The sequence below is a fragment of the Thermobia domestica genome, chromosome 10, assembly GCF_964235325.1.
Source record: "Thermobia domestica chromosome 10, izTheDome1.hap1.1, whole genome shotgun sequence".
Lineage (NCBI taxonomy): Eukaryota > Metazoa > Arthropoda > Insecta > Zygentoma > Lepismatidae > Thermobia > Thermobia domestica.
In genome coordinates this window covers 26878665-26887336 of record NC_137463.1, presented here as the reverse complement: position 1 = coordinate 26887336, position 8672 = coordinate 26878665, and the positions used below count along the sequence as shown (strand labels likewise).

Below are 8672 nucleotides of genomic sequence, written 5' to 3'. Positions count from 1 at the left end.
TGGAAGGGAATACTGTTCGAAGTAAGGGAAAGAGAATAGGTCGAGTATTCTTTATTATTATTTTTATAACATAATAGCGTAGTTTGGGTGGAAAGTACGTTTTGTTAGTTCTTACTGTCAGACCAGTGCAATGTCACACCAACACCGGTATTTTGGTGCCGTAATAATGAACACATGTGATTTATACAACATTAATAATATAGGTCTAACAATAAAAAAAACAGAGCATTATTAATTCATTATTATCATCACACATCTACATTCTACGTGCCTATTGTTGGAAGCAACATTTACGTAGGTGCGTACTTGTTTAGTTACAAAGTAAAACAGCAAAAACTTTTGCACAGCATCGACTACTTGCTATCAGCTGATCTGTTCTATTTCACAGTCAGACTAGAACTGCCTGCTTACCAGTTAAAGAATACACGTTTACTTGTTCCAATAATGTTTTAAGGCTCTTTTCCACACACGACGGTGTTGATTCCACCTTGTCAGTCATTTCACGCTTAACAAATTATTGTTAATTAAGACACTTTTGTGAAATAAAAATTATCACCCAACAAATTTTTAGTTTTCTGCTTCACGCAACAGAACTGGATGCTGGTTCCATCTGTGAGAGATTGTCTGTACTAACGGAAAACAGCCGAATCTCGTTGCGCGTGTTAACCCTTACGGAGTTATAAGCGTTAAAATTTTTCTTCATAATGAAACAGCCGGTAGGCCCTTATGCAGAACTGGAAACATCTGTTATGTGCAGCTTATTAATCTAGTTTCAAACATTTTTACATTATAATAATGTTTCCAATGTGAAAATCATTGCGAAAATTTAGAGTATGTTCGTTTTTCTGAATACAAATTTAGCATTAAACATTATTATCCAGCGAAAACTACTTTCTCTTCTAATAAATGTACGGTACCTACTAAAGCTATCTTTTCTCCGTTGTTTTGTTTAAATGCATTAAACCAATTCTCTTTCTTGAAAATAATGCAATCTAGTGAAAATGTTGAATGTTTCATAAACGACTGTTCAATTTAGCAGAAAAGAGTAGGCTTATAAGAAAGCAATGACATATATGGTCAAATTGAACATATTGTCGTTGTTTATACAGTTAACTTTCTATTAACTGCCTACCTGGGACTGAAGCACAGAACCCTGGTCAGATGACGAAAAAGCCGGTTAAAAAGAAAATCACTATTTCATAGCAGCTAAATGAACATCTCTATTCTATATATTAAAATGTTAGGTTTATGTTTGTCTCCAAAGAAAAGTTTATATGTTTGTCTCCAAGCCCTTCGAGAATGACATCTCGAAAACCACAAGTGCTAGAATCGTGCCGTTTTCACTAGTCGATTCCAAATTTTGTGTAGATTGTCCAGTTCTAATTGAATATTTAAAATCCATGGTCGTTATTTCTTTATCACGTTTTTTAAGGGGTACACTGGAAGTGTTAAAATTTTGAAAAAGTAACGCATATCCTACGAGTTATACATTCCAACACCACATATTTGTATATAGGAGTTGTATACCTCTTAAGCGTTTCTTTCATTGCCAAATGATAATAAAAAATGAAGGATAACCATTTCTCCAGTCTAAAATGACTCTTTATTGTTTGGAGTGTTTTGCCCAATGAACACAATATATCACTGACATTATAATTAATTGTGTATGTAATGTATTTGCTTATTACATACTGCATGCAAGAAGAAAGAAAACACTGGTCATATATAAATTAAAAACCCCAACCGGAAGTAGGCTCAATCTTGCAAACACTGCGATATATTGAAAAAATAATCGAAAAAATCTCCTCTTTATGGTACCCCTTGCGATTTTTATCAAGACGTCTTTCACTTGTGTCTGTAAAATGGCATGTATAAATGTTGTGAGGAATGACAAGAAGATTCATGCTCATATGTGAATGATGCGCTGTATAGAGAGCGCAGATTAAGCTAGTAATGGTTTTAAAAACTTTATAATATTATAGTTCAATAAATTTAAGTTACCGAAATCAGAAGTTTAAATCACAAACTGTTCCAGTGACAGTTAGATGAACGAAACATTGTAGACCTATACTGAATAAAGCGTAGCAGACTATTACACAATGCTCATACTTGTTTACGGTGTATGTGTATTGATGGAAGACAACACATACACAAACAGACAGAAAATTCGTAGAGCCTACAATACCGAATAGACTACAGTACTGTACTTTATAAACACTTTTACTAAACGAAGGAAAACACACTTTAGCTTAAAAATGTTTTTTTTTTTTTTAATCTACTTGAAAAAATATGTAATTTGTGAAGTTGTATACTGTTGTGGAGCACTGACGTAACTAGTAACGAAAATAACTTATTTGTTTGAAGATAACCGGGTTAAGCCGACGTGCGGTTAGTTCTCCAGAATATAAGGCGTAGAAGAAAATGTTTGATTGAAATATATTGGATCTTGGATCTGAGGCCACAAATTTTCTGAATGGCCCCTAAATCGAGTTTTCGTATGTTCTACGGAGTAAGCACATCATACTGAGTTAAGTGATACTTCGGGTTTGGCTACACACTGTATAAGTCTAGTTCTTCAGATATAAGGCCTACAAGAAAATTTTTAATTGAAATATATTGGATCTTTTGATCCAAAAACGTTCTTTGAGAAAAGAAAAAGTATTTGTTATTAGTAATTTAACATATTCCGATGGACCAGATTAAGCAGTGAAAATACGTGTTAAAAATGTACACTGCGATGGCCGGGAATCGAACCCGGATCAACTGCTTGGAAGGCAACTATGCTAACCATTACACCACCATCGCGTTAACATCTTCGTTCACTGTTGAATATGTGCTGCCGTCATGCCTTAAGCCATGCGAGACCCACTGCTAGCGAATCACAGACCATCATTATCCCTGTCTGATAGGGTAAATTAAAAGCAACATAGATGTTCATAAATTGTGAAAAATTGCTTGAAGAAAAAATCATGATTTCTAAAGGTCAAATTTTAATATTATAAAATTTAGTAAAATGTAGGGTCAGTGAGGGTAATTACGAGACACTGCCTATGGAGGATAATTATGACCACCTCTCACCGATCTTCTACCAGTATAAGTAAATACAAATTAAAATCACAAGCATTTACTAACATCCTTCACAATGCTCTGTAGAAGATAACCATTTTAAAGTTTCAGTTTACAAAAGTTTGAATGTAGGGGTCTAAAAAAAAAAAAAAAAAAAGTTTTGAAATTTGAAATCCTATCATTTCGTGCTTTATATATCTACTATTATATATCTACTTTTATATATACTCGTGCAGTAATACAACTGTTGTAAAACCAACGGGTGTTGGTGGAAGCCTGGTAGGTCAGCAGTTACAGGTTAAGTTGAATTTGTCCCTTGGGCTTTCGTTTCAGAGTTGCCGAATTTTGTTGTTGTTGTATCTCATTTTGCCTATATGGAGGGTAATTATGAGACGCATGCTAAATTAACGTATTTGAGAAATAACTGGAATCTGTCTCTGTACCCTAGTACTTTTAAGTTTCAGAAAAGCTGTATTCTGTAGTTTATACAATCCGATAATCTTATTTCTTAGTAACTTTCAAAATTGTAGATCTTCATAATTTTGTTGAAAATAGCCTAGGCTGTATATCAATATACTAAAACATAAGGAAATAGAAGTAGCCTAAGTTGTTTATTAGTTTACAGCCTAGAAGTTGGTCTAAATTTGGGCCGCGGTGGCTCAATGGTAGAGCGTTCACCTCTGGTGCGTGGGGTCACTGGTTCGATCCCCGCTCAAGACAAGTGAACTTTGTAGTGGACAAACACCGTATGCGTGGGTTTTCTCGGGGTTCTCCCGCTTCTCATCATCACCGTCTCCTTTAGCCTAACCGGCATAATCGTGGGACGTAAAACTGAAAGATTTCACTTCATTTGCATTTGGCCTAAATTTGTTTCATAAGCTTGTTTTGTAACCTGAAACTATCTAATATAGGCTATTGGCCTATAGGCTTATTATAGTTAACTCACAAAAATGTTAGAATAACACTAGTAGCTTTTTCCATTTTCTTTCTTACTTATTTTCTTGTAACTCAGCCAAATATTTGTGTATCTTTATGTACTAAACACAAAATAACGGAGACTTCTTTCACTCACAACTGGGCTCCTTCATACCTCAATATCACATACAGAAAGATGGGCACAACAAGTGTCTCATCATTACCCACCAGGTGTCTCATAATTACTCTTTTGGAGGGAAATTATGAGACAGCACAAATTTGACATTTACTCATCAACTTACGAGATGACAGGAAATTTCTTGGAATCAAATTACTACTCTATTGGCACCATAAACTGCTTTCAAAACTAATGTAGGCTGAGTAACGTGGAAAAGTTGTGACATTGTCTCATAATTACCTTTACTGGCCCTAACTCGAATACTTGAAGAGTTTGGAAGTCATAATGGAGTAATTAGAAAAAAATAATTGTAAAGAAAATTCACATCCATTGAGTAAATACACTTCAAAATTGTTTTATTTATGTATTTATTTTTTGTTTATTTACTTGTGTAATTTATGCTTGATAATATTAGAGAGCATATATATATATATATATATATATATATATATATATATATATATATATATATATATATATATATATATATATATATATATATAATCACTTATCAGAACGAAGAGGGCAGATAAACTGTGAGAGTTATCCCCAAATAAGTATTGCCTTATAGAAATACTCTACTTGTTCTATTAGCATTCCCATCCCGTATCTGGAAGTTCAGAGTTCATATCTTGGGACAATTCTCCAGATTGAATTTTTAAGATGTTTTCTCTCAGTTTCACGCGGGAATTCTGAAATGCTAATAAATTTGTTCTGAAATTCTCTCCGATTTTCATTGTTACCGTTTCTTTCTAGTGCTGAATTGTGTTAGAGAAAAGAGAGAGAGAGAGAGGCGCGGAATCGTCTGTGTGTCCCTAGTTTGATCTGCTCATTATTGATTTTTACCTAATTAGATAAGGCTATGATCACAGGACAGTAAAAATATCCATGGTCTTCAGTGGAACTAAAAACATAGCTCCTTCCTGGCTATTTGATCAGTGTGAGCGTGTGGGAGACCTGAGTTTAATTTTTGGTGAGAGCTCATGCTCGGATCCCACGTTAAGCTGTACGTCTAGTTGTCATATAGCCTGAGTGCTGAAAGGGGCGCTAAGCTCTAATTATTTCCAGTGTTGGGTAAGTTACTTGTAAAAATGTAACGCGTTACAAGTTACTTTACTTTCTCTTAAAATGTAACGCGTTAGTAACGCTTTACTTGCCCCTCAAAAGTAACTGTTACTTTACTTCGAAAGTAACGCATTACTAACGCGTTACTTTTAGGTCCGAAACTTTAAAAATGTGAAAAAAATATGACTTCAATTTTCCGTAGTACTATTACTACCGCTATTATTATTATTATTATTATTATTATTATTATTATTATTATTATTATTATTATTATTATTATTATTATTATTATTATTATTATTATTATTATTATTGCACGTTCTGAATCGCTTTATGTGAATGCAAGGACAAATTTTTACTTGATATATGAACATTTTCATATAATGTAACATTGATAAAATGCCATACTGCGTTACTCGTAGGGATGGACACGAGCAAGTTCGAGCGAGTTTTCTTTGACACTCGATTCGACTAGAAACAGACATCTTTGAGCTCGACCCGAGAACTCGACTCGAAAAATATCCTCCAACTCGACTCGAATTGGAGACACTTTACTTTTAAATTCTGTCCACCATCATCCTCAAATCTTAAGAAAAAAGTATTCTTTCAAATGATCGAACGGTAAAATATTTTCGTTCTCCATCTTTATAAAAACAACACCAATCAAAGTAAAATAGACTACCGGTATCATTGCACTCCTAGTTCACCCACTGAATGTATTGATTTGGAGCTGTCAAAATCTACGACAAAATCTTCCAGGTGCTTGCAATCAGTACACGTGATTTCCCTAAGGCTGTCCTCATCTTCAAAAAACAGCAAGTGGCACTACGAACTTATCTGTTTCTCTGTGTGTCTGACTGTCGGTCACTGACATACGTAGTTTATGCTCGATTGTTTCATCTGAGAAATTCACTTACAAGAAAGAAACATTTGTTTCTGAAAAATATATATATATATTGTAGTTACTCATCCGAAATGTAACGCGAAAAAAGTAATGCAAACTAGGTACGTTACTTAAAAATTTGTAACGCGTTACCGTTACAGTTACTTTGGGAAAAATGTAACGCGTTACTAGGAAACATTACTTAAAAAGTAACGCGTTACAAGTAACGCGTTACTTGCGTTACGTTAATTCCCAACACTGATTATTACTTACTCTAATCCAAACAATCAAACACATGCTATCTTCGGTGCGGGAGACTGAATTCGTTTCCCGGTGAGAGGTAGTGATGTGAGGCGGAAAATTTTCCGCGGAAAATTTTCCATTTCGGAAAATTTTCCGCTATATTTTTCCGGAAAATTTTCCGTTCTAAAAAAATATCAGTAATCAAGTAACAATTCCTCAGAAATCATGAAATTGATTGAATTCATGTATAAAACTGTTAAAAACTGAAAGATCGTTTAAAGAATCTGAAAATTTTCATGGCTCAGACAATTTTCAGTACTATGTAGGAACAAGATAAACAATTGTTCATGAATCGAAATATTTCCTGCCTTATATGGAAAAATTGAAGAATTTTTTATGAGTTGGAAAGTTTTCATCATTTCGAAGCAAGAAGTAAAACAACTGTTTTCTGAATCGGAAAGTTTTATTGCTCTGTAGAAACATGTGAGAGGAATTTTCATAGATCGGAAAATTTTCATTACGATGTAGAAACAAGTGGAAAACACTTTTCATAGGCCTGACAAATTTGTATATTATATATAGTGATGTTAGGTGGAAAATTTTCCACTATATTTAACTGCACATAGAGCTACAAAATTGAATTTCAGTAGAGGAAAGTTAGTCAGCAACAAATTATAATTTTCCAATTAGCTTTCGGGAAACGGAAAATTTTGTATTTCAAGTTGGGAAATCAACTTTTACCACAGTTTTTCTCTCTCTCTATAGAAGAAATTTTTCACCTCACATCAACGATGTAGGAATAAGTGGACTATTCTTTTACGAATCGGAAAATTTTCCGTTTCAAAATTTTCCGGAAAATTTTAATCACTGTACAGGACAGACAATTTTTCGATTCATGGAAAATTGTTCCACTTGTTCCTACATAGTACTGAAAATTATCTAAACCATGAAAATTTTCAGATTCTTTAAACGATCTTTCACTTTCTAACATTTCTATATATGAATTCAATCAATTTTATGAATACTGACGAATTCTTACTTAATCACTGATATTTGTTAAGAACGGAAAATTTTCCGGAAAAATATAGAAGAAAAATTTCCACCTCACATCTCAACTAGGAATAAGTGGAGTATGTTTTTATGAATCGGAAAATTTTCGGGAAAATTTTCATTGTACAGGACAGACAATTTTTCGATTCATGAAAAATTGTTCCACTAGTTCCTACATCGTACTGAAAATTGTCTAAGCCATGAACATTTTCAGATCCTTTAAACGATCTTTCACTCTTTAACGTTTCTATATATGAATTCAATCAATTTTACGAATACTGACGATTTGTTACTTGATCACTGATATTTGTTAAGAACGGAAAATTTTCCGGAAAAATATAGAAGAAAAATTTCCACCTCACATCTCAACTAGGAATAAGTGGAGTATGTTTTTATGAATCGGAAAATTTTCGGGAAAATTTTCATTGTACAGGACAGACAATTTTTCGATTCATGAAAAATTGTTCCACTAGTTCCTACATCGTACTGAAAATTGTCTAAGCCATGAACATTTTCAGATCCTTTAAACGATATTTCACTCTTTAACGTTTCTATATATGAATTCAATCAATTTTACGAATACTGACGATTTGTTACTTGATCACTGATATTTGTTAAGAACGGAAAATTTTCCGGAAAAATATAGAAGAAAAATTTCCACCTCACATCTTAACTAGACAACGATGTATGAATAAGTGAAGTATGTTTTTATGAATCGGAAAATTTTCCGGAAAATTTTCATTGTACAGGACAGACAATTTTTCGATTCATGAAAAATTGTTCCACTAGTTCCTACATCGTACTGAAAATTGTCTAAGCCATGAAAATTTTTAGATTGTTTCAACGATCTTTCACTTGTTTAACATTTCTATATATGAATTCAATCAATTTTATGAATACTGACGAATTCTTACTTAATCACTGATATTTGTTAAGAACTGAAAATTTTCCGGAAAAATATGGAAGAAAATTTTTCACCTCACATCTCGACTAAACAACGATGTAGGAATAAGTGGAGTATGTTTTTATGAATCGGAAAATTTTCCGGAAAATTTTCATCACTGGTGAGAGGTCATGTGGTTTGGATCCCGCGTTAACTGTAGGCCCCCATTTCATATAGCCTCAGTGCCAAAAAAAGACGCTAAACTCCGAACAGACTAAAATCAAAACCGAACCCATGAATTGCTTTGCCCAGCCAACATCAGAGATCGCTCGACTACATGAAGATGGAAAGTTTAGATATCTTCATCATCAGGGCTGGGTTAAGGGAGG

General features: G+C 33.5%; 1 non-coding gene across 1 annotated transcript; it reads right to left on the bottom strand.

Moving 5' to 3' along the window:
- Positions 1 to 2733: 2733 nt before the first annotated feature.
- On the bottom strand, positions 2734 to 2805 carry TRNAG-UCC (transfer RNA glycine (anticodon UCC)). Its single transcript has one exon. It is a non-coding gene; the product is annotated as a tRNA-Gly (tRNA).
- Between the last annotated feature and the right edge of the window lie 5867 nt (positions 2806 to 8672).